The sequence below is a fragment of the Symphalangus syndactylus genome, chromosome 16 (genome assembly GCF_028878055.3).
Source record: "Symphalangus syndactylus isolate Jambi chromosome 16, NHGRI_mSymSyn1-v2.1_pri, whole genome shotgun sequence".
In the NCBI taxonomy this organism is placed as follows: domain Eukaryota; kingdom Metazoa; phylum Chordata; class Mammalia; order Primates; family Hylobatidae; genus Symphalangus; species Symphalangus syndactylus.
In genome coordinates, this window is record NC_072438.2 from 30,935,869 (window position 1) to 30,956,651 (window position 20,783).

Below are 20,783 nucleotides of genomic sequence, written 5' to 3' on the forward strand. Positions count from 1 at the left end.
TTGGTCAGGCTGTTCTCGAACTCCTAACCTCACGATCTGCCCACCTCAACCTCCCGAAGTGCTGGGATTACAGGTGTGAGCCACCATGCCTGGCCAATTTGTTGATTTTTATAGGGTTTTTTTGTGACTCTATTCCTTCAGTTCTGCTCTGATCTTGGTTATTTCTTGTCTTCTGGTAGTTTTCCCGTTTGTTTGCTCTTTGTTCTCTAGTTCTTTTAGTTGTGATGTTAAATTTTTGACTTGAGATCTTTCTAGCTTTTTGATGTGGGCATTTAACGCTATAATTTTCTCTCTTAACACTGCTTTAGCTGCATTCCAGAGATTCTGGTATGTTGTCTCTTTGTTCTCATTAGTTTCAAATAACTTCTTGATTTCTGTCTTAATTTCATTGTTTATCCATTCAGGAGCAGGTTGTTCAGTTTTCATGTAGTTGTGTGGTTTTGAGTGAGTTTCTTAATCTTGAGTTCTAATTTGATTGTGCTGTGATCTGAGAGACTGTCATGATTTCAGTTCATTTGCATTTGCGAAGGAGGAGTGTTTTATTTCCAATTATGTGATTAATTTTGTAGTAAGTGCCATGAGGTGATGAGAAGAATGTATATTCTGTTGTTTTGGGGTGGAGAGTTCTGTATAGTAATTAAAACAGCATGGTATGGGTAAGAAAACAAACACACAGACCAATAAAACAGAAGAAATAACTGAGAAATAAAAACACACACCTACAATCATCTGATCTTTGACAAACCTGAAAAAATGCAGCAATGGGGAAAGGAATCCCTGTTTAATAAACGATGCTGAGAGAACTGGCTAGCCATATGCAGAAAAATTGAAACTGGACCCCTTCCTTACATTTTATACAAAATTTAACTCAAGATGGATTAAAGACTTAAATGTAAAACTCAAAACTGTAAAAACCCTAGAGGAAATCTAGGCAATACTATTCAGGACATAGGCGTGGATAAAAACTTCATGACAAAAATGCCAAAAGCAATTGCAACAAAAGCAAAAATTGACAAATGGGATCGAATTCAACTAAAGAACTTCCACACAACAAAGGAAACTGTTATCAGAGTGAACAGACAATCTGCAGAATGGGAGAAAAATTTGCAATCTATCCATCTGACAAAGGAACTTACAAAAATTTACAATAATAAAACAACTTCATTAAAAGGTAGGCAAAAGATATGGACGGACACTTCTCAAAAGAAGACATTCATGTGGCCAAGAAACATGGAAAAAAAGCTCAACATCACTGATCACTAGAGAAACACAAATCAAAACTACAATGAGATACCATCTCACACCAATCAGAATGGTGATTATTAAGTCAAGAAACAACAGATGCTGGCAAGGTTGCAGAGAAAAAGTAATGCTTTTACACTGTTGGTGGGAGTGTAAATTAGTTCAACCATTGTGGAAGACAGTGTGGCGATTACTGAAAGATCTAGAAGCAGAAATACCATTCTACCCAGCAATCCCATTACTGGATATACATCCAATGGAATGTAAATCATTCTATTATAAAGATACATGCACGCCTTTCGGAGGTCGAGGCAGGTGGATTATGAGGTCAGGAGATCGAGACCATCCTGGCTAACACAGTGAAACCCTGTCTTTACTAAAAATACAAAACATTAGCCAGGCATGGTGGAGGGTGCCTGTAGTCCCAGCTGCTTGGGAGGCTGAGACAGGAGAATGGCGTGAACCCGGGAGGCGGAGCTTGCAGTGAGCCGAGATCACACCACTGCACTCCAGCCTGGGCGACAGAGCGAGACTCCATCCCCCCCACCAAAAAAAAAAAAAAAAAAAAAAAAAAAAATACATGCATGCATATGTTCATTGCAGCGCTATTCACAATAGCAAAGACATGGAATCAACCCAAATGCCCATCAATGATAGAGTGGATAAAGAAAATGTGGTATATATACACCATGAAATACTACGCAGCCATAAAAAGGAATGAGATCATGTCCTTTGTAGGACATGGATTTAGCTGGAAGCCATTATCATCAGCAAACTAATGCAGGAACAGAAAACCAAACACCTAATGTTCTCATTAGTGGGAGCTCAATGATGAGCACACATAGACACGTGGTGGGGACAATACACACTGGGGCCTGTCGCAGGTGGGGTGGGGGGAGGGAGAGCATCAGGAAGAATAGCTAATCGATGCTGAGCTTAATACCAAGGTGATGGGTTGATCTGTGCAGCAGACCACCATAGCACACTTTTAGCTATGCAATAAAACTGCACATCCTGCACATTTTCCCTGGAACTTAAAGTTGAAGAAAACAACAACAAATAATCATCATCATCATTATCATGATCTAAAATATTAGATTAAAGGAAAAAAGTGGATAATAAAAGTTTGTTTTACTTATCAAGAGATAGTCATACAAACTGTTTTTTAAAATAAAGTTTTAACTTTACAGAGAAATTGTAAAGATAGTACAGAGAGTTTCCATGCTTCCTGCACAATTTCCTCTATTATTAACATCTTTTGTAAGTTGACCACCTGGCTAATATGTTTGTGTCATGTTTCTCCACTGTAAAGTTTTCTTCTCATTGAACAGTATACTCTCTCGAAGGAAGTCACTATGTGCAGCCCACAGTCAAGATGTAGGGCCTTATGCAAGCAGATTATCCACTTTCTTGCAAGCAGATTATCTATATCATGTATGCAATTTATTATTAAAAATATATGTTTTTGGGAAATCCCAGGATGGAATGTGGAATGTGACAAATCAATCTCACTGTATTACAAATGTGGGAAGCAACATCACCACAAAGGATGAAGGATAACACGCTGATTTAAGTAGAAATGAGTGGAATTTGTAAAATTGCAGGCAAAAAACAGTGCATATTAAAGTATGGGAATTGAGTGGAAAATGCTGTTTCATACAAAACAATTAGTTTAAAACTATTGTACTGTTATACATGTATACAAGAATTGAACAATTAAGTAAGTGGATGGTGGATAGTGGGAGCAAGGTGGGAAGTCAGGATTTACCCATAAGCAAAGGGAGGAGGCTAGAATAATCCATATTTCAATAGATAAGAGTTGTAGACATCAGTATGAACTCATGTGTAAGTTTATATACATATGTATGGTTACATAGAAGTATTTAGAGATGTGTATATACACAGGTCAGTGTACATGTGTATATACACAGGTTAGTATACATGTGTATGTTTTCTTACTTCATCAACCTGGAAGTAAAAACATCCTAGTATGTTAACAAGTATATCTAGAGCTCAGGTCTTGGTTCTGAGTACCATTCTTAAATAAAAGGAGCCAAGGCTCCTTTAAGAAATGGCTGATCTAGGCCTGGGGCTTGGAGCATCTTGTATTGCTAACGGTAAGGAAATGATGAGGGAAAAAAAAACCAAAAAACAAAATTCTACTCTGACGGAGCCCTGTCAAAGGATACAGATACACTAAAAGAACTCCTAATAGCCAAACCTGGAATAATGGGAACTAATAAAATTAAATAATATTAGATTATAAAATAAATATGTATGATCCCACATGGGTATCAATTATTGAATAGGTAAATAAATGAGGGAGAAGAAACAAGTATCCCCTACGGACAAATTAAGATGTAATTTTATAAAAGATAAGATCACTAATTCTTTTCCAAATATTTTAAGGCTGATCCAGGGAAAAATACGGAATAAAAGCATGATTTTCAAATTCCAAACTAGAATTAAAAAAACGGTTAAAAAGTAGATCATGGGCAGAAAAAAAAAAAAAAAGAATGCAAGTTGAGTGTCCCTTATCTGAAGTGTTTGGGATTAGAAGTGTTTCCGGCCGGGCGCGGTGGCTCATGCCTGTAGTCTCAGCACTTTGGGAGGCCGAGGCGGGCGGATCACGAGGTCTGGAGATCGAGACCATCCTGGCTAACAGGGTGAAACCCTCTCTCTACTAAAAATACAAAAAATTAGCCAGGCGTGGTGGCGGGTGCCTGTAGTCCCAGCTACTCTGGAGGCTGAGGCAGAAGAATGACGTGAACCTAGGAGGTGGAGCTTGCAGTCAGCCGAGATCCTGCCACTGCAATCCAGCCTGGGTGACAGTGCGAGACTCTGTCTCAAAAAAAAAAAAACTAAAAAAAAGATTCAGATTTTGGATTTTTTTGGAGTTTGGAGTATTTGCATCATACGTGGGTTAGCATCCCACACCTAAAAATCTGAAATCCAAAATACTCCAATGAGCATTTCCTTTGACTGTCACATTAGCGCTCAAAAAGTTTTGGATTTTTGAGCATCTTGGATATCACATTTTTGGATTTGAGATGTTCAACCTTCACTCATCAGAGAAATTAAATAAAAATGGAAGACTAAAGATCAAATGCAACATTTATTTTCTTCATATAAGAAATGTTAATTCATTAGTTCTGAGGTTATGCTAAGACCAATTAATGTTGAAAAATTTTCAAGGCTATTCCAAATTGTATTAAATTTTGTGAGCTACTGATACGATAGAAAATTTTTTTAAAAGTATCTATGTTACATTATGAAACAAAAGGAATGCAGCATCAAATGTAGAGAACATTTTTGTAAAGATTATTTAAATTCTTTATACTTTTTAGAATACAATGAAATGAACAATTTTCCAGAAGGAATTTTTTGTTAAAATTAATACTTTATGATGAAGCTTAAAATAATTTCATAAATATCAAATAAATAGGAAATAATATCAAAGAAATAATTATCAAAAGATCATTCTCACCAAATAATTTAGGTTGTGTTATGAAACTGATGTGTTTAACTAGTTCATATTATAAAAATTGATGGAAAGCTTCCAAATTTCAATTATGAATAAAGCAAAATCCTATGCCAAAACATAAGAAAAATGGAACATTTTAAAGAGATTAGACATCTTTAGAACCACAGCTGCAAAATATTAGCAAATCAGATGTAGCTCCTTATTAAACGATAGCACACTCTGACCAAATAGGTTTTTATTCCAGGAATGCACTAACAATTCAATATTAGGAAACCAAATAATAATTCATCACAACAGTTGATCAAAGGAGAAAAGAAAATTTTATCTTGAGAGACACTGAAAAAGTGCTTTAAACTAATTCAACATCAATTATTGATAAAAAGTGTTAGTCATTTAGGAATTGGAGATCAAGAATAAATCCCCAAAATGATAAAGGCTAGCTATTTCAAACTGACAGCAAACATTATGTCTAATTGTAAAACATTAGAATCATTGTCCCCGAAGTCAGGAATAAGGGAATGATCGCTCTTATTGTTTTCTTGGTTAATTTATTTTTAAGTAAGTATTATTGATGTATAAACAATAAAATTGTTTTTTAAGTGTACAGTTTGATGAGTTTGGACAAATGTAGTTATATAATTATCAAAATAAAAATGGAATTTTTTTTTCAGTTCATCATATTTTCTCTTGCTCTTTTGCCTCTCTGTCAGTTTCCAGGCCTTGCTGACGACTCTTCTGATAACTTTCCCTGTATATTTATCTTGTTTATTAGAATGTCCTGTCATATAGTATATAGCTTCTGTGCAATATATGATGCTTTCAAAATTCATCCATGTTGCATGTATCACTAGTTTATTATTTTTTATTGCTGGGTACTATTTCCTTATATGGATATATTACATATTGTTTATTCATTTATAAGATACATTTTTGCATTATTTCTGATTAGTATGGATAAAATTGGTATAAACATTTGTGTACATGTCTTTGTGTGAAGACAGGTTTTTGGTTCTCTTTGCTGAATATACAAAAATAGTGTCTTAGACCGTTTTGTATTGCTATAACAATACCACAGACGGGGTAACTTATAAAGAAAAGAAACTTATAGCTCTGGAGGCTGGAAAGTCCAAGGTAGAGGGGCCCACATCTGGCGAGGGCCTTGCTGCTATGTCTTCCTAGGGATAAAGGTGAGAAGGCCAGAAAGCAGGAGAAAGTAAGAGAGAAATGTGGCCAGACTCGTTCCTTTTATTGAGAACCCACTCCCATGAGAACTAATCTACTCCTGCTATAATCCCATTAATCCATTGATGAGGGCAGGCCCCTCATGACCTAATCACCTCTTAAAGGTCCCGACTCTTAACACTGTTGCATTGGGAATTAAGTTTCCAGTACATGAACTTTGGGGGACATATTTAAAACACAGCAAGTAGAATTACTAGATTATATAATCAGTGTATATATATATATATATATATATATGTATGTAAACTTTATAAATATTTGTCAAACTATTTTCTAGAGAGGTATACTATTTTGCATTTCACAAGATAAGTATGAAAAGTTCTAGATTTCCATATCACCAGCATTTAATATTGTCAGTCTTTTTAATTTTAGTCATTTTAGCAGATGATAGTGACATCTCATTGTTTTTTATTTGTATTTCTACAATAACTAAAGATATTTAAACATATTTTATGTGCATATTTGCCTTCTGTGATTTTCTGCATAGTCATTCATGAATAAAGATTTTTTTAACTCTATCTTAAAATCTTGAAATTGGGTAATGAGAATTCTCTTTTTATTCTCTTTTAATTTCTGTCTAAATTTTAGAATCATCTCAATTTCTAAAAGTAAAACAAATATCTAATAATTTGGATTGAGATTGTCTTGAATCTATGCATGAATTTGGCAGGAATTGACATTTGTTTGTGTTAGAGTTCTTCAGAGGGACGGAACTAATAGGATCTGTGTATATATGAAAGGGAGTTTAGTAATGAGAATTGGCTCACATGATCACAAGGTGAAGTCTCACAATAGGCCGTGTGAAGGGTGAGGAGGAAGGAAGCCAGTAGTGGCTTAGTCTGAGTCCAAAAGCCTCAAAGGTAGGGAAGCTGACAGTGCAGTTTTTGGTCTGTAGCCAAAAGCCTGAGAGCCCCCAGCAAACCACTGGTGTAAGGCCGCGTCCGAAGGAGGAAGAATCTGGAGTCTGATGTTCAAGGGCAGGAAGCATCCATAACAGGAGAAAGATGAAAGCTGGAAGACTCAGCAAGCCAGCTTATCCCACCTTCCACCTGCTTTGTTCTAGCCATGCTGGCAGCCAATTGAATGGTGCCCACCCACACTGAGAGTGGGTCTTTTTCTCCCAGTCCACTTACTCAAATTTCAGTTGCCTCTGGCAACGCCCTCACAGGCACACCTAGAAATAATACATTACCAACTATCTAGGCATCCTTCAATCCACTCAAGTTGACACCTAATATTAACCATCACGTTAATATTTAGTCATCTGACCCATGAATACAGCATTTTTTTTTTTTGAGAGGGAGTCTTGCTCTTTTGCACAGGTTGGAGTGAAGTGGTGCGATCTCAGCTCACTGCAACCTCCGCCCTCCGGGTTCAAGCAATTCTCCTGCCTCAGCCTCCCAAGTAGCTGGGATTACAGGCACATGCCACATGCCTGGCTAATTTTTGGAATACAGTATTTATTAAATTTACTTAGGTCTTTTATATTTCTCAGTAATGTTTTATGGTTTTCAGTGTACAGATTCTGCACATATTTTGTTAAATTTTCTAATGTTTTTGATGCTATTACAGGAAGTATTTTTAAAAATTTTAAAATTTCCAATTGAACACTGCTAGAAATACAGTTGCTTTTGTTTCTAATAACCTTGTCTTCTGTTATCTTGCTAAAGATAACAGTTCCTCGTGAGCCTTTTTTGTTAGCTATGTTGTGATTTTTCTCTGTAGGTGATTATCTGTGAATGCACATGGTTTTTAAACATTTTTCTTATGTTAGTATTTTGTTTCTTTGTCCTGCCTTACAGTCCTTGCCAGAACTTCTGGTACAATGTTAAATAAAAGTAGTGAGGGCAGACATACTTGGATTGTCCCTGATCTTAGGGAGGAATCAGTCTTTCAGCATTTATATGTTAGATGTGGTTTTTTAATAGAAGTGCTTTTCAGTGTTAAATTCTCCATCATTAATTGTGGAATTAAATATATTTCCTTGTATTTCTATAGCAAATATATTTTTGCATTATTATGTTTTCCTGATAAACTTATCCCATTATTTTAATGTAGTACGATATTTCCTTTTCTCAAGTCTAGTTTGTCTGATAGTAATATAGCCGCTTCGGTTTTCTTTCAATTAGAGTTATGTGGCATATTGGTCTATTGATTTTAACTAATCTATGTCTTATCTTTGTCATTGATCTCTTTGTTGGTAGCATATATTATTGTTTTTTATATGATTTTAAAATCTATGCCTTTTAATTTAGCATTTATATAATTTGCATTTAATGTAATTGATGTATATGCTTACATTTAAATGTACTATCTTGCAATTTTTTTATTTATACTATCTGGTTTTTGATTCTTATTTTTACTTTCTTAGTATTTTTAATTAATTTATTACTTATAATTATTTTATATTAGTTACCATAATGTTTACTATACATATATGTATCTTTAACTTGTCACAGCCTGTTGCCCAATAATATTATGTCACTGTATGTAAAGTATAACAAACTTAGAATACTTCATTGACTTCGTTCTACACTCTGTGCTATTTTTGGTCAAATATTTTAATTCTACATGTAAGTACCACAATACCTTGGTACTATTGTAGCTTTAGACAGTCACATCATTTAAAGATATTAAACATAAAGAATAATATATTTTATATTTACTCACGTTTTTATTCCTTCCCAGGTATTTTATTTCTTTTATTGATCCATGTTTCTGTCTGGTATCATTATTCTTCTGCCCGAGAACTTCCTTTATTATTTCTGATGGTGCAGGTCTAGAATGATAACTTCTTTTACCATGTGTATTCCTTAATATGTCTTTACTTCATCTTTATTTTAAAATTTTTCTTGATAAACTTTATTTTTAAAACAGTTTTAGGTTTACGGAAAAACTGAGTGGATAGTACAGAAAATTTCTATACATTTATCTCCCCCCCACACACACACGGTTTCCTCTATTAATATGTGCATTTGCATAGTATATTTGTTACAGTTCATAAGCCAATAATGGTGTACTATTGTTCACAGTTTATTCAGATTTCCTTCATTTTCACCTAATATCATTTTCCTGTTCCAGGATCGCATGGAGGATGCCACATTACGTTTCACTGCCATGTCTCCGTAGACTCCTCTTGGTTGTGCTGGTTTCTCACGCTTTTCTTGGTTTTGAAGACATTGACAATTTTCTTCCATTGGGATTTGCTTGATGCTTTTCTCATGATTACACTGGAATTGTGACTTTTTAGAAGGAAGATCATACAGGTAAAGTGCCATTTTTATTACATATAAAGCTTATTATTAACATAGCTTCTTATCACCATTGATGATTTTCAGGTTCCCTTACTGTAATTCTTTGGTTTTTTCAAATTGTAAACTTTGGAAGGAAAAGTCACTGTGTACAGTACAGTCTACACTTAAGGAGTGGGAGTCATGTTCTATCTCCTTTAAAGTGGAATCTCTGCATAATTATTCTGCTTCATTGGAGATGTGTCTCTTTTTCCTCATTTATTAATTTATTTAATAATTATAATAATAATACATTGATATTTATTTTATACTTTGGCATATAATCCAATACCACTTTAATTTGTTGCTCAAATTGTTTCAGATTTGGCCATTGGGAACTCTTTCAAATGGCTACTGTGCCCATATGACATATCAGCATCCAGTTTTTAAAACCTTTTTTACTTTCTACCATTAACACGATGCTCCAAGCTCATCTTGTACATTTCCCGCTCCAGTCCAAGAATCGGCTGTTTATCAAAAACCTCTGGTTTATTTTATTGGAGAATAGTATTAGAAAGTAATATCTAGGTGCTAGATGTGGTCATTGCTGCTGAGGTGTAATTTCCGTTTTGCCCCTTTTAGCTGACAGAGCAAGGAAACTGTCAAACTAATTCTAAAATGGTTGCACTATTTCGCATTCCTATCGCCAATGACTAAGAGTTTCTGTTGTGCTGCATCCTCAAATATCAGCATTTGCTGTTGTCAGATGTTTGGATTTTAGCCATTTTAATAGATTTATAGTGCTATCTCATTGTTGTATTAATTTGCAATTCTAAAATTAAAAAGGTTTTAAACATTTTTTAAATATCCTTATCTGTACATCTCCTTTGGTGAAGCGTCTGTTCAGATATTTTGCCTGTTTTTAAATTGGGTTGTTTGTTTTATTATTGTTGAAAATTCACAGTTCTTTGTATATTTTGAACATAAGGCCCCTATCAAATATGCATTTTGCCATAATTTTATCCCAGTCTATGGCTTGTCTTTTCATTCTCTTTACATTGATATTTACAGAGAAGAATTTTTAAATTTTTGATAAAGTTCAACTTATCAGTTTTTTCTATCATGGAGCATACTTCTGGTTATATATAAAAACTATTAGGAAACACAAGTTTACCCACATTTTATAATATTTCTCTAGAAGTTTTAGGAGTTTTCATTTTACATTTAGATCTAGGACCAATTTTGAGTTAATTTTTGTAAAAGGTACAAGTTATTAAATTCTTGCATTTTTTGGATATGAATATCTAGCACTATTAAAAGACTGTCTTTTCTCCATTGTATTGCCTTTGTTCAATTATCAAAGATAAGGTGATTATAGGTAGGTAGGTCTGATTCTGGGATCTTTATTTTGTTTTGATCTACGTGTCTAGTATTTTGTCAGTATCATGCTGTTCTTATCACTGTAGCTGCAGCTGATAAGTCTGAAGATAATAAGTCTGAAGTTGAGTGGTAATATCAGTCCTCTATTTTGTTCTTTTTCTTCACAATTGTGTTGGTTACTCCAGGTCTTTTATTTACACAAACTTTAGATTCAGTTGATCAATATTCATGAAATAGTTTGCTGAAATGTTGACTGGGTTGTGTTGAATCTATAGATCAATTTGGAAGAAGGGACATCTGAACAATGTTCCATGAACATGGTATATTTTTCTACTATTTTACATCATTTTAAAATATATTTTTTCAAGTTTTTTAGTTTTCCATATATAAATCCTATATATATTTTGTCAGATATGTACTTAAATGTTTCATTTTTTAATATTGATGTAAATAGTATTATGTTTTAAATTCAAATTGTTCATTGCTGGCATAAAAGAAGTATTTTCATATTTACCTTGTTTTCTATGACTTTGCTACAATTAATTCAGAGTTCCATTTTCTTGTTGATTCATTGGGATGTTCTACATAAATAATCCAGTCATCCTTTTAAAAAGACGTTTTGTTTTTTCATTGATGATCTGTATACCTTTATGACCATTCCTTGTCTTACTGTACTAGGTAGGACCTACAGTACAATATTTAGTATTAAAGACTGGGGAGAGGGGACATTCATTCTTTGTTCTTAATCTTAAAAGAAAAATATACAGGTACTCGCCATTAAGTATGATGCTATCTGCGGTTATTTTGTAGATGTTCTTTATCAAAGTGAGGAAGTTCACCTCTAGTTTTCTGAGTTTTTTTTTTTTTTTTTTTTTTTTTGGCCGTAAATGTATGTTGGATTTTGCCCAGTGCATTTTCTGCATCAGTTGATATGATTATGTGATGTTTGTTCTTTAGCCTATCGATATGATATGATGGATTACATTAATTGCTTTTCAAATGTAGAACTAGCTTTGCATAAATGGAATAAATGCCACTTGGTTATTTTGTATAATTCTCTTTGTACATTGTTGGATTCAACTTGCTAATGTACTGTTGAAGATATTTTACTTAGTTCCGTAAGAGATATTGGCAAGTAGTTTTCCTTTTTTCGGAATGTCTTAATCTGGTTTTAGAATTGTATAATGCTGGCATCATAGAATTAGTTAGGCAATGTCTATTTCTATTATCTAAAAGAGATGGTAAAGAACTGGTATTGTTTCTTAAATGTTTGATGGAATTCACCAGTGAAAGCATCTTGGTCTGGTACTGTCTTTAAAAAAATTATTAATTATTGTTTCAATTTATTTAATAATTATAAAGCTATTCAGGTTATCTATTTCTCCTTTTGTGAATTTTTTGGAGTTTGTGTCTTTCATAGAATTGGTCTGTTTTAAGTTATTTAATCAGTGGGCCTAGAGTTACTCATAATATTCCTTTGTTATCTTCTTAATGTCCATTGGATCTGTAGTGATGATGCATTTTTTTCTTTACAATATTAGTAATTTGTGCCTTCCCTCTTTTATTTTTTTGGTTAGCTTAGCCAGAAATTTGTCAAATTGATTGATCTTTTTGAAAACCAGCATTTGGGTTTGCAGACTTTATGGATTTTCTGATTTTACTTTCAGTGATTTCTATTCTAATTTTTACTATGTATTTTCATCTGTTTTTATTCGGATTAAATTTCTCTGACTCCTTATTTTATAATATTTTATGTTATGAATATTATATAATTCATAATTACAGTATATAACTAATAAGTATATTATAAAATGAATAATATAATATTTTGTAATATTTCTTTTTTTTTTTTTTGGTGTAAATTGAACTTGGTTTATTTATTTATTTATTTATTTTTTTTTATTATACTTTAGGGTTTTAGGGTACATGTGCACAATGTGCAGGTTTGTTACATATGTATCCATGTGCCATGTTGATTTCCTGCACCCATTAACTCGTCATTTAGCATTAGGTGTATCTCCTAATGCTGTCCCTCCCCCCTCCCCCCACCCCAAAACAGTCCCCGGAGCGTGATGTTCCCCTTCCTGTGTCTGTGAGTTCTCATTGTTCAATTCCCACCTATGAGTGAGAACATGCGGTGTTTGGTTTTTTGTCCTTGCGATAGTTTACTGAGAATGATGGTTTCCAGTTTCATCCATGTCCCTACAAAGGACACGAACTCATCATTTTTTATGGCTGCATAGTATTCCATGGTGTATATGTGCCACATTTTCTTAATCCAGTCTATCGTTGTTGGACATTTGGGTTGGTTCCAACTCTTTGCTATTGTGAATAGTGCCACAATAAACATACGTGTGCATGTGTCTTTATAGCAGCATGATTTATAGTCCTTTGGGTATATACCCAGTAATGGGATGGCTGGGTCAAATGGTATTTCTAGTTCTAGATCCCTGAGGAATTGCCACACTGACTTCCACAATGGTTGAACTAGTTTACAGTCCCACCAACAGTGTAAAAGTGTTCCTATTTCTCCACATCCTCTCCAGCACCTGTTGTTTCCTGATTTTTTAATGATGGCCATTCTAACTGGTGTGAGATGGTATCTCACTGTGGTTTTGATTTGCATTTCTCTGATGGCCAGTGATGAGGAGCATTTCTTCATGTGTTTTTTGGCTGCATAAATGTCTTCTTTTGAGAAGTGTCTGTTCATGTCCTCTGCCCACTTTTTGATGGGGTTGTTTTTTTCTTGTAAATATGTTTGAGTTCATTGTAGATTCTGGATATTAGCCCTTTGTCAGATGAGTAGGTTGCAAAAATTTTCTCCCATTGTGTAGGTTGCCTGTTCACTCTGATGATAGTTTCTTTTGCTGTGCAGAAGCTCTTTAGTTTAATGAGATCCCATTTGTCGATTTTGGCTTTTGTTGCCATTGCTTTTGGTGTTTTAGACATGAAGTCCTTGCCCACGCCTATGTCCTGAATGGTAATGCCTAGGTTTTCTTGTAGGATTTTAATGGTTTTAGGTCTAACATATAAGTCTTTAATCCATCTTGAATTAATTTTTGTATAATGTATAAGGAAGGGATCCAGTTGCAGCTTTCTACATATGGCTAGCCAGTTTTCCCAGCACCATTTATTAAATAGGGAATCCTTTCCCCATTTCTTGTTTTTGTCAGGTTTGTCAAAGATCAGATAGTTGTAGCTATGCGGCATCATTTCTGAGGGCTCTGTTCTGTTCCATTGATCTATGTCTCTGTTGTGGTACCAGTACCATGCTGTTTTGGTTACTGTAGCCTTGTAGTACAGTTTAAAGTCAGGTAGTGTGATGCCTCCAGCTTTGTTCTTTTGGCTTAGGATTGACTTGGCGATGCGGGCTCTTTTTTGGTTCCATATGAACTTTAAAGTAGTTTTTTCCAATTCTGTGAAGAAAGTCATTGGTAGCTTGATGGGGATGGCATTGAATCTATAAATTACCTTGGGCAGTATGGCCATTTTCACGTTATTGATTCTTCCAACCCATGAGCATGGAATGTTCTTCCATTTGTTTGTATCCTCTTTTATTTCATTGAGCAGTGGTTTGTAGTTCTCCTTGAAGAGGTCCTTCACATCCCTTGTAAGTTGGATTCCTAAGTATTTTATTCTCTTTGAAGCAATTGTGAATGGGAGTTCACTCATGATTTGGCTGTTTGTCTGTTATTGGTGTACAAGAATGCTTGTGATTTTTGTACATTAATTTTGTATCCTGAGACTTTGCTGAAGTTGCTAATCAGCTTAAGGAGATTTTGGGCTGAGACAATGGGGTTTTCTAGATATACAATCATGTCATCTGCAAACAGGGACAATTTGACTTCCTCTTTTCCTAATTGAATACCCTTTATTTCCTTCTCCTGCCTGATTGCTCTGGCCAGAACTTCCAGCACTATGTTGAATAGGAGTGGTGGGAGAGGGCATCCCTGTCTTGTGCCAGTTTTCAGAGGGAATGCTTCCAGTTTTTGCCCATTCAGTATGATATTGGCTGTGGGTTTGTTGTAGATAGCTCTTATTATTTTGAGATACGTCCCATCAATACCTAATTTATTGAGAGTTTTTAGCATGAAGGGTTGTTGAATTTTGTCAAAGGCCTTTTCTGCATCTATTGAGATAATCATGTGGTTTTTGTCTTTGGTTCTGTTTATATGCTGGATTACATTTATTGATTTGCGTATGTTGAACCAGCCTTGCATCCCAGGGATGAAGCCCACTTGATCATGGTGGATAAGCTTTTTGATGTGCTGCTGGATTCGGTTTGCCAGTATTTTATTGAGGATTTTTGCATCAATGTTCATCAAGGATATTGGTCTGAAATTCTCTTTTTTGGTTATGTCTCTGCCAGGTTTTGGTATCAGGACGATGCTGGCTTCGTAAAATGTGTTAGGGAGGATTCCCTCTTTTTCTATCGATTGGAATAGTTTCAGAAGGAATGGTACCAGTTCCTCCTTGTACCTCTGGTAGAATTCAGCTGTGAATCCATCAGGTCCTGGACTCTTTTTGGTTGGTAAGCTATTGATTATTGCCACAATTTCAGAACCTGTTATTGGTCTATTCAGAGATTCAACTTCTTCCTGGTTTAGTCTTGGGAGGGTGTATTTGTCGAGGAATTTATCCATTTCTTCTAGATTTTCTAGTTTATTTGCATAGAGGTGTTTGTAGTATTCTCTGATGGTAGATTGTATTTCTGTGGGATCGGTGGTGATATCCCCTTTTTCGTTTTTTATTGCATCTATTTGATTCTTCTCTCTTTTCTTCTTTATTAGTCTTGCTAGCGGTCCATCAATTTTGTTGATCTTTTCAAAAAACCAGCTCCTGGATTCATTAATTTTTTGAAGGGTTTTTTGTGTCTCTATTTCCTTCAGTTCTGCTCTGATTTTAGTTATTTCTAGTCTTCTGCTAGATTTTGAATGTGTTTGCTCTTGCTTTTCTAGTTCTTTTAATTGTGATGTTAGGGTGTCAATTTTGGATCTTTCCTGCTTTCTCTTGTGGGCATTTAGTGCTATAAATTTCCCTCTACACACTGCTTTGAACGTGTCCCAGAGATTCTGGTATGTTGTGTCTTTGTTCTCGTTGGTTTCAAAGAACATCTTTATTTCTGCCTTCATTTCATTATGTACCCAATAGTCATTCAGGAGCAGGTTGTTCAGTTTCCATGTAGTTGAGCGGTTTTGACTGAGTTTCTTAATCCTGAGTTCTAGTTTGATTGCACTGTGGTCTGAGAGACAGTTTGTTATAATCTGTGTTCTTTTACATTTGCTGAGAAGAGCTTTACTTCCAACTATGTGGTCAATTTTGGAATAGGTGTGGTGTGGTGCTGAAAAAAATGTATATTCTGTTGATTTGGGGTGGAGAGTTCTGTAGATGTCTATTAGGTCCACTTTATGTAGAGCTGAGTTCAATTCCTGGATATCCTTGTTAACTTTCTGTCTCATTGATCTGTCTAATGCTGACAGTGGGGTGTTAAAATCTCCCATTATTATTGTGTGGGAGTTTAAGTCCCTTTGTAGGTCACTGAGGACTTGCTTTATGAATCTGGGTGCCCCTGTGTTGGGTGCGTATATATTTAGGATAGTTAGCTCTTCTTGTTGAATTGATCCCTTTACCATTATGTAATGGCCTTCTTTGTCTCTTTTGATCTTTGTTGGTTTAAAGTCTATTTTATCAGAGACTAGGATTGCAACCCCTGCCTTTTTTTGTTTTCCAGTTGCTTGATAGATCTTCCTCCATCCCTTTATTTTGAGTCTATGTGTGTCTCTGCACGTGAGATGGGTTTCCTGAATACAGCACACTGATGGGTCCTGACTCCTTATCCAGTTTGCCAGTCTGTGTCTTTTGATTGGAGCAGAGCATTTAGCCCATTTACATTTAACGTTAATATTGTTATGTGTGAATCTGATCCTGTCATTATGATGTTAGTTGGTTATTTTGCTCGTTAGTTGCTATAGTTTCTGCCTAGCCTCGATGGTCTTTACAATTTGGCATGTTTTTGCAGGGGCTGGTACCGGTTGTTGCTTTCCATGTTTAGTGCTTCCTTCAGGAGCTCTTTTAGGGCAGGCCTGGTGGTGACAAAATCACTCAGTGTTTGCTTGTCTGTAAAGTATTTTATTTCTCCTTCACTTATGAAGCTTAGTTTGGTGGGATAGGAAATTCTGGGTTGAAAATTCTTTTCTTTAAGAATGTTGAATATCGGCCCCCACTCTCTTCTGGCTTGTAGAGTTTCTGCTGAGAGATCAGCTGTTAGTCTGATGGGCTTCCCTTTGTGGGTAACCCGACCTTTCTCTCTGGCTGCCCTTAACATTTTTTCCTTCATTTCAACTTTGGTGAATCTGACAATTATGTGTCTTGGAGTTGCCCTTCTCGAGGAGTATCTTTGTGGCGTTCTCTGTATTTCCTGAATCTGAATGCTGGCCTGCCTTGCTAGATTGGGGAAGTTCTCCTGGATAATATCTTGCAGAGTGTTTTCCAACTTGGTTCCATTCTCCCCATCATTTTCAGGTACACCAATCAGACGTAGGTTTGGTCTTTTCACATAGTCCCAAATTTCTTGGAGGCTTTGTTCATTTCTTTTTATTCTTTTTTATCTAAACTTCCCTTCTCACTTCATTTCATTCATTTCATCTTCTATCAGCGATACCCTTTCTTCCAGTTGATCGCATCTGCTACTGAGGCTTCTGCATTCTTCACGTAGTTCTCGAAACTTGGCTTTCAGCTCCATCAGCTCCTTTAAGCCCTTCTCTCCATTGGTTATTCTAGTTATCCATTCTTCTAATTTTTTTTCAAAGTTTTTAACTTCTTTGCTATTGTTTTGAATTTCCTCTCGTAGCTCAGAGTAGTTTGATCGTCTGAAGCCTTCTTCTCTCAACTCATCAAAGTCATCCTCCATCCAGCTTTGTTCCGTTGCTGGTGAGGAACTGCGTTCCTTTGGAGGAGGAGAGGTGCTCTGTTTTTTAGAGTTTCCAGTTTTTTTGGTCTGTTTTTTCCCCATCTTTGTGGTTTTGTCTACTTTTTGTCTTCGATGATGATGATGTACAGATGGGTTTTTGGTGTGGATGTCCTTTCTGTTTGTTAATTTTCCTTCTACCAGACAAGACCCTCAGCTGCAGGTCTGTTGGAGTTTACTAGAGGTCCACTCCAGACCCTGTTTGGCTGGGTGTCAGCACCGGTGGCTGCAGAACAGCGGATTTTCGTGAGACCACAAATTCAGCTGTCTGATAGTTCCTCTGAAAGTTTTGTCTCAGAGGAGTACCCAGTTGAATGAGGTGTCAGTCTGTCCCTACTGGGGGGGTGCCTCCCAGTTAGGCTGCTCAGGGGTGAGGGACCCACTTTAGGAGGCAGTCTGTCCGTTCTCAGATCTCCAGCTGCGTGCTGGGAGAACCACTACTCTCTTCAAAGCTGTCAGTCAGACAGGGACATTTAAGGCTGTGGAGGTTCTCGCTGAGTTTTTGGTTGTCTGTGCCCTGCCCCCAGAGGTGGAGCCTACAGAGGCAGGCAGGCCTCCTTGAGCTGTGGTGGGCTCCACCCAGTTCGAGCTTCCTGGCTGCTTTGTTTACCTAAGCAAGCCTGGGCAATGGCGGGCGCCCCTCCCCCAGCCTCGTTGCCGCCTTGCAGGGTGATCTCAGACTGCTGTGCTAGCAATCAGCAAGACTCTGTGGGCATAGGACCCTCCGAGCCAGGTGCGGGACACAATCTCCTAGTGTGCCGTTTTCCAGGCCCGTTGGAAAAGCGCAGTATTAGGACGGGACTGACCCGATATTCCAGGTGCCGTCTGTTTCCCCTTTCTTTGACTAGGAAAGGGAACTCCCTGACCCCTTGCGCTTCCCGAGTGAGGCAATGCCTCGCCCTGCTTCGGCTCGCGCACAGTGCGCTTCACCGACTGTCCTGAACCCACTGTTAGGCACTCCGTAGTGAGATGAAACCGGTACCTCAAGCAGAAATGCAGAAATCACCCGTCTTCTGTGTCGCTGGGGCTGGGAGCTGGAGACCGGAGCTGTTCCTATTCGGCCATCTTGGCTCCACCCTGTAATATTTCATAATATATGCAGTCAATGCAATAAATTTTTTTCTATTGGTGCAAAAGGATATGCACTGCAGTGCAGAGTTTTACAGCACCATTTTTGCTATATCGCACAAATTTTAATAAGTTTCTGTTTATTTCACATAGTTAAGATTATTTTAATATTTCCATTGAGTTTTTTTTTGTTTATATTTGACCCAAGTGTTATTTAGAATAGTGTTATTTAAGCTCCATATATTTTGGAATTTTCAAGCTTTCTGTTATTAAAATTTAATTAATTTAATTAAATTTAATTAAATCTAATTAATTGAATTCCATTCTAATCTGAGATTGTACTTTGCATTATTTCTATTCTTTTAAATATGGTATGGTAATTTTACAGTCCAGAATGTTGTCCATCTTGTTGAATGTTCCATTTGAGTTTGAGAAGAATGAGTATTCCACTGTTGTTGAATGAAGTATTTTACAAATGTCAGCTAGATCCAGTTGATAAATGGTGGTGTTTATTTCAACCATGCCCTTCCCAATTTTCTACTGGTTATATTAGATACTGAAAGAGGGATATTGAAGTCTATAACATAATCATAGATTTGTCTATTTCTCATTGCTTTTTTCTCAGTTTTGTCTCTTTAATGATTTGTTTTCAGGCATGGAAAAGTGGTTCTTTTATTACTATGTAATGCCTCTCTTGTATCTCTGATAATTTTTCTTGGTCTGAATTCTGCTTATCTGAAGTTAATATAACTACCTCCACTTTCTTTTGATTAGTGTTAGCATGATACACATTTCCACATGTCTTTACTTTTAACCTGTCTTGCTTTTTATTTAAAGTAGGTTTCTCGTAGACTACTTGTAGTTGAACTTTGTTTTCTTTTTTTAATTCAGTCTGATAGACTGTCTCCTAATTGTTATATTTAGACCCCTCACATTTAATGTGAATACTGACATATTTTGATTAGTGTCTATTGTGTTTTGTATATTAATTGCACTTACCCTTTACTTTTTTAAAAAGTATTTAAACTTCTCTGGCTTTAACTGAGCCAGACTATTATTATTTTTTCTCTTAGTATATCAATGGTGCTTCTTTTCAAAGTATTTTAGTGGCTGTCCTAGAATTTATGATATACATTTACAACTAACCTAAGTCTACTTTCAAATAACACTATACTGGCTAGGCGCGGTAGCTCATGCCTGTAATCCCAGCACTTTGGAAGACAAGGCAGGTGCTTTATTTGAGTTCAGTAGTTCCAGCCTAGCCTGGCCAACCTGTTGCTACTAAAAATACAAAAAATTAGCCAGGTGTCGTGGCGCGTGGTTGTAATCCCAGCTACTTGGGGAGCTGAGGCAGGAGGATCGCTTGAACCAAGGAGGTGGAGGTTGCAGTGAGCCGAGATCACGCCACTGCTCTTCAATTTGGGCGACAGAGTGAGATGCCATCTCAAACAAACAAACAAACCCACTATACTGCTTCAGGGTAGTGCAATTACCTTGTAAAAGAGTATCTCCAATTTCTCCTTTCTTTTGTTCCTTATAAAATTGCCGTAATTCATTTTACCTAACCATATTTTATCATCACTAAATACATTGTTATTCTTATTTCTTTGAACAAACAAGTATCTATGCAATCAATTAATAATTAAAACAATAAAAGATTTTATTTTATCTGCATTTATTCATTCACCAGTTTCTTTATGTGGATGTTAATTTCTTACCTATTTTAGTTTCCTTTCCTTTGAAGATTTTCTTTTATTAACAACATTTTACAAGACAGTTCTTCTGACAGATTTCTTCATATTTTGTTTGTCTGAGGAACTCTTTATTTCTACTTCACTTTTGAAGAATAATTTCACTGATTATAGAATTCTAGCTTGGTGGTTTTGTTTTCATTTCTGTACTTTAAGTATTTTGCTCCACTCTCTTCTTGTTTGCATCGTTTCTGACAAGAGATCTACTGCAATTCTTATCCTTGCACCTCTAGAGCAAAGGCATTTATCCACACCTCTGGCTGCTTTCAATATTTTGTCTTTGATTTTCTGCAGGTTGAATAAGATTTGCCAAGGTGTAGGGCTTTTTGTTATTGTTGTCTATTTTTTTCCACCGCTTATAGTACTCAGTGCTTTTTGAGTTTCCTATATGTGTTGTTTGGTGTGTATCATTAATCTGC

At 36.0% G+C, this 20,783-nt stretch overlaps 1 long non-coding RNA gene across 2 annotated transcripts in view; it reads left to right on the forward strand.

The window, feature by feature from the left end:
* Window positions 1–20,783, forward strand: part of LOC129464768 (uncharacterized) — a 635,103-nt gene that overhangs the window by 174,253 nt on the left and 440,067 nt on the right. For both annotated transcript variants that reach the window (XR_010116208.1, XR_010116209.1), the window contains exon 3: window positions 9,050–9,234. This is a non-coding gene — a long non-coding RNA (uncharacterized lncRNA). The remainder of the gene's footprint in view (window positions 1–9,049; window positions 9,235–20,783) is intronic.